Source organism: Bidens hawaiensis, unplaced genomic scaffold (genome assembly GCF_021521415.1).
Source record: "Bidens hawaiensis isolate Kalapana, Puna unplaced genomic scaffold, B.hawaiensis_p1.1 tig00005780_1, whole genome shotgun sequence".
NCBI lineage: Eukaryota > Viridiplantae > Streptophyta > Magnoliopsida > Asterales > Asteraceae > Bidens > Bidens hawaiensis.
In genome coordinates, this window is record NW_027491379.1 from 975387 (window position 1) to 982307 (window position 6921).

Below are 6921 nucleotides of genomic sequence, written 5' to 3' on the forward strand. Positions count from 1 at the left end.
TTGGAAGGATAAACAAACTATTATATTATTATTTATTTATTTGTTTTATGTGTATATTTATTGGGGTTTACTCATAAGTACCATGAGTTGTAGAGTACATAACATGTGCAGGGCCAGGGTAATGGTCAAGTCAACAAATTGGTGGGTTAGTGTGATTGTAACCATGTGTTGGGGGCACTCGGGTTCGATTCATGTCCTTATTATTTAATTTTGGTTTTTTCGAACGAGTGTTTACGAGCGTTGATTTTAGGTGAGGGTTTTCTTCAGATAACATTAAAAAAAACATATTCAAATGTTTTTTATGAACAGTGTTTTGGAATTGCCTCAAATATGTGAGTGAACCATCACTAGATGAGATGTCAACCGTCTATACATATTTTTGGTGCTCTAGATATCACCCACCCAGGAACACCATTAAGAAAAAAAAAACTCTATTGAGTCTTGTTTCGAATCTAGGATTATAAAATCTCAAGCCTCAACCGTCATCCCATACTGTTGGACCAGAAGTTTGCACAACATATTCAAATGTTGATAATCAATAACATAATTTGTTGATTTTCAATGCATATAAGAAATGACTAAAATAGTGTTTTTAATTTGGATTTAAGTTGTTTTAAGGTTTAATTGTACTTCTTCCATTGTATAATAACTAATATAAAGTTAACATTTGTATTCATAATGATCAATATGATATAACATGATTGAGTCCGCTTGTAATGAAATGACATTTTGATGAGTCAATCATAAACTAAAATGATTCATAATTATCTATCTATTCTAATAAATAACTACTTATTTTTGCCACTTATCACTTTTTTAGCTCTCTTCCTCTTTTTTTCAACATTTCAATATTGATCCTTATATTTTAAGTCATTTCAATATATGAATTAAAGTTTATTTTCTTGAATGTAAATCCTATTCGATTCATTCATTAACATTAATGGTGAAAGAGAATAAAACAAGGAAATTAACTGAAGTTTCAGACCTATTAGAATAAAACTTTAAAATCATATGTAATTAAATCAAGGTAAACTATAACTTGTTTTTTAACTGGGATTTGAGCAGCAATGCATAATTTTTTATAAAAAATTGGTTTCAGATTTGGATTTAAATGTTTCTCATATGTATTTGAACTCAGAAAAATGTGTATTTTCTTAATTTTCTCCAACCATTTTATATAAATATTGCAAACATGAAGAATACATTATATATATTTCGGTTTTAGCATTAAATCATTAAGGTTGAATATTATAATTATAATCCATATGAATCACGATTTACTATATGAACTAATTATCATTTATTTATATGAATTTTTTGTACAGTATAAAAGATAAGCAACAAGAAGATCAATATTTAGTTTTTAATATTTAGTTTTCAATATTTTATTTCATAACTCAAGACAAAAATGCTCTAGAAACATATATTTTATGACTTGATTTATATTTTTTTATACATTCAAATATATTAAATTTAGGGACATTTACATATATCCCCTCCTTAATTTTCTTTATTACATATTTCTCCAATGCTAAACTTTTAATTATATATTTCCCTCTCTAAGTTACATATATTACATATCTCCTCATTTTATTAAAAATAACCAAGTAAATGACTATATTACCCTACTATAAAAGGGCTAATTAGCCTATTACAGTTTCCTTTATGCTTTGAATTCCTAAAATGAAAGAATCATTCCATAATCTATAAATAATTGAGTTACAAGGAATTTCATCGTCATTACTTTTATGATTATTTTTAGTGAAGATGAAGAGGGGGCCTATGGATGAGAATGAAGATTACCAATATTTTATTGTAGGTTTAAAAAGGGCATTTTTGTATCAAAGCATAATTTTGTAAAAAATGGAATATATGTAATTTAAGGTTATGAATTGGATATATATGTAATTAAGTTAGTTAAGAAGAGGATATATGTAATTCCCCATTAAATTTAATATGCCTTACAAGACAAATTACTTAATCAAAAGCATTCAAATTTTTAAAGAAAAAAAATCTGTTTCAATCCATTTCCACTATTTTCGCTTTCCAAAAATCATTTAGGATATGAAAACCTAGAATATCATTTTCATCATTTATTCATTCAAATCATTTCAATATTATATTACTTACTAATTTTATTTTTAGACAAATACAATGATTTTGAGGTTATGTTAGTGATAAATGTTGGTTAGTACATAATTAAAGTGTCTATTATAGTTTATATTAAAAATAACAAAGCTATACACAAATTTTTTTTTTAAAGAAAAAGAATTTACTGTTATTTGAACATGGCTTTAAGGTTAGTATGACTCTGTCCTTTTTCATTCATATGAAATGAAACTAGGGCTGTCACTTTTACCCGAAACTCGAAACGCAACCCGAAAAAACACGTACCCGAACTAACCCGACTCGAAGAACCCGAACCCAAGAAAAAACAAACCCGAACCCGAACCGAAGTAATTCGGGTTGGTTCTCGTGTTTGATTTAGAAGATTTGGGCCAACCCGAAAAACCCGAATAAACTTTTAGTTTTGAAATTAAATATATTTTTTGGGAAAAGTGGCTACGTCTTAGTCACTAAAGTTATCAGAGTCTGGTTCTAATCGACTGTTGCTATTTAAACTATTATGGATCGATTTCTTATTATTAATTTATGAATTCCGTTTATTACTTATAGCAACCGTAATCGAACAACCAAATCACGCCCGTTTAAATATGATTATGTTTCGAGTTAGTTTTACTCTTCTTTTGAACTATTTTATCAAGTCAGGTTAGTTTATTATTTGATTATATGTGTTATAAGCAAAGAATAATATGTTGTTTTTATTTTAGTATTTTAGTTTTTTTTTTTTTTTTTGGTTTTGTGTTATTTTTTCTTAGGATACTCGAAACCCAATTAACCCAACCCGAAAAAACCCGAACCCGAATTACCCGAACTCGAAGAACCCAGGAGAGATTTGGGTTGGGTTTCGGGTCAAGATTTAAAACTTGGAAACCCGAAAAACAAACCCGAAGAACACCCCTAAATGAAACAATTCATTTTGTTATAATTAAATTTTGGGTTTTATATATTTCTTGATTATACAATTTTTAATTTTAATATATAAAATTAATTAAAATTTGTCATATGCAAAATATTAATAACAACAAATAATATATCATGATCAATCAATTTCAGATTCTAAAGATTCTAATAATGATTATATAGTCAAAGTTCAGGTAATCTGTTTTTTGGGATAATAACGTTTTTTTTATAAACATGAGCAATTGATCTCAAATGACATCATATACATTAATTGATCAAAATGTCTGATATTTTATGTGTATGAATATTTTTTTGTTAGTTTCATAAATATATATTATAATTTATCTAGGGTCGTGGTATGTACTTGAATAACCTTATTTGTCACACAAACAACTGTACAAGATTATATCAAGAGTTATAAGCAGACATATAAGAGTTAAAAGCATACATGGACTAAATATTTTAATTTTTGATAAACAATGTATACCAACCAATACAATCACAAATGTAGTGTATAAAGAAGGTTTTACTCCATCTGTTCCATTAAAAGCGTCAATGTTTTTTTTTTGTCCCATTACAAATGTCCACTTTCAAAATTTATTAGTCAATTTTCAAATTTACCATTAAACACACACAATTAACATCAATAACCAATATTGATGGACCCAATTTCCAAGGCATTATTGTCATTTAGTAAACAAGAAAAGTAATCATTCAATCTACCTTAAACTTTGTGTTTATCAAACCATGACAATTCTAATGGGACGAAGGAACTACTTATTTGTAACATATTTGTGTTATCTTAGTTATGTAATTTATGTAATTTTCATATAAATTTTAATTGTGTTAACAATATATGATCATTTTGTTGATTGTAATTCACTTAATGGTTAAAGTTTAATATTTTTATCAATTACCCGTGTAATACACGGGCCTCAATCTAGTTTAATCATATAGGGATATAATAAAATTCTATATAGTCAATTTACAAAGGATTATCATCTTGGTGAATCAATTTAAACTACTTTTAGATTAATATAAAAAGTAGTAGCAAAAAACACAATCATGTATTACAATAAAAATAATTAATTAAGCCCAAATGATCATATTGTTTAGTACTTTAATTGTTTCTAATGTTTAGTATTTTAATTGTTTCTAATTATTCGTCATTGACAGCGTGGTTCAGTTTTCAGTCCGAGTTTGTTTTTCTTTTCTTTTTCTTTTCTTTAAATTCAGTTCTATCGTTTTTTATACCTTATAACTTTTACATAATTTATTATTGTTTTTTAAACATATCATATGATCAGGAATTTATTATCTTTAACTTAAGTATTTTTTCTGCACATTTTTAGAATGATTATAAAACGTAGATAACGGTTAATGTAACATTGAGTAATTATATATATTTGTTGTTTAACTACAAACATATTACATATGTTACATTACTTACACAATTTTATATATACTTGGCATTTTGGCATAGTTATTGAAAGAAATTATTTATTTATGTTAAATATGAAGCTTAAAAGGCTATGGTCAAGTAGGTTAGAAGGCATCCAAATGGTAGCAACTTAACATTAATATTTTCTTCAAATCACAATATAATAAGATTAAATGCATTAGGTTAGAACTTAGAACATATACAATATAACATTTTGATGTACTGAAGAGGTAGGTCCCCGCAAAGATCAGTTGGACCCGCAAGACACACCTTGAAGAGGTACGTCTGCGCAAAGACCAACTTGATCCGCAGGACCCACCATGCTCAGAGATAAAGACCTTACACGCAGTAAGCCAGCTGTTCCCGCAGGAAAGCCTCCCTTGGTACAGTACCCTGCCTGTTCCCGCAGCTGTGGGTACAAGCCAAGAAGGAAGGCTACCCGCACTAACAGTAAGGCTACACGCATAAGGCACTAACTCTTATACATCAGCAATGTCACCTGAAGGAATGAGCAGGGCGGGAATATTCCCGCCCAAAAGAGCTAGTCCGTAAGCCTTTTGAAGATCTTTTGTACTATACCTACCAAGGTATGGACAAATAGACAAGATCTGACAAAAGCAGCCCATGAACCAATCACATGGTGACAGCTCACCGACAATAGTACGAGGAGGAGCACGCTCCAGTACAAAATGTCACTATCAGCCGCTGCCTACCCACCAACTCCCATCGTGGCACAAACGTAGCCCGTGGTTGGTGGAAAAGGAATATTATATACAGCTGGACGTACTTGCTTGGAAACCTACCTTCGGCTATAAATACTCCAACACCTTGGAACGGTATCATCATCTTATCTTCTCTAGCTATTTCTCTCTATATACACTTATATTCAGAGCAATCTAGTCTGATTCTCACGCCGGAGGGTAGTCACAAGGAGGAACTCCCCCCCCCCCTTCTCAGTGACGAGCTTACGGTGTCTGTTTTGCAGGTCGAGAAGAATAACCATCTTTGCCGGACCTAACCCTCGTAGGAAACATCTACTTAACCCTAAGATTATCCGTAATCTGTCAGGGTCATTTAGTGTTTCTTCATGTACATAATGGTATTATTTATGCATGTGAACGTGCAGTCGAACTCATACTTTCACTTTTAACCTACCATTCATGTCTTTTTACAAAATGTACGAATCCACGTTCTCCATGCTATCATGTGAACCCTTAGACCACTTCAACTTAAAACAATTTCCTTCAATTTGAAGCCTAAATTAGTAAAATGGTCTAGAAACATTTTTACACAAAACCAAGTCGCAATTCAAAGACTTAATTACAGCACGATTGAGGTTGTGGAGTTAGTTAGTCGAGTCTAATGAGTCATAAATAGTGATGTTGTGACTCCAAATAGTTATGAATGTAATTTTTAAACGACTTAGTTTTGCTATCCAAAATGGGGTAGTGTGTGCAAAATGTTGCTCTTTTGTGGAGCTAGTTTGTCGAGCCTAATGAGTCATAAATAGTAATGTTGTGACAGCTTGGTGACGTGGAGGCTGCCACTTCCACGATGGACTTACAACCCAAGCCCAATAGCTAAACATGGAAACTAGAGGTATAAAAAACCAGTTTTTTTCCCTACCAAACCGGTTTCTAACCCAAACCGGTTCGGTTTAGAAACTTGTTTGGACCGACTTAAAACCGTTTTTTTTCAAATCGGTCCGGCTTAAACCGGTTTGGCAGTTTCAAAGGGGGAACTGGTGCTAGAACTAGCGGGCTGGGTCGATTTGGGAACAAAACCGGTTCGGTTTAGGCTGTAGTGAACCGGTCACAAACAAGATATTTTGTACAACCCAAGCCAACTTCGCTTTTAATTACTATTGGGCCCAAGGGGTTACAACCCAAGACCAACAGCCATTTTTAATCATATTTCGGGCCCAGCAGTCTAATGGAAAATATCACAGCCCAAGGGTTAATTTTAATGGTGATTAATCTTAAACAACCCACTAACCAGTAACCACATGGCATGACCCACTAAGGCCTTAAATGCACAACTAGTTAGCCGTACAAACTGCTCTTCGCTCGAACTCGCTCGCCGCTCGCTCAAAAACTGTTCGGAAAATGCTCGCTCGTTTTTTGCTCGATTGTAAACGAGCCGCTCTGCTCGGTTCGGTTTATAAACGAGCCAAGCAACGAGCAAAAGTCTGCTCGGTTCAGTGTGGCACGAATATTTTAATTTATTTAATATATAGTTATGTATGAAGAAATATACAAATATATAGACAACACACACAAAATATACGTATACAATTTTTTAAACCTTTAAATTTTTTTACTATGCCGTCAATTTTATAGTTTTATTAGTTCGATTCACGTTTTCAGAATACCAAAAATTTGTTTAAATGTTCATTATATCTCACTTAAAATGTTTTCTCCTAAATATACAAACTATTATACGTTTGTCTAAAAAGT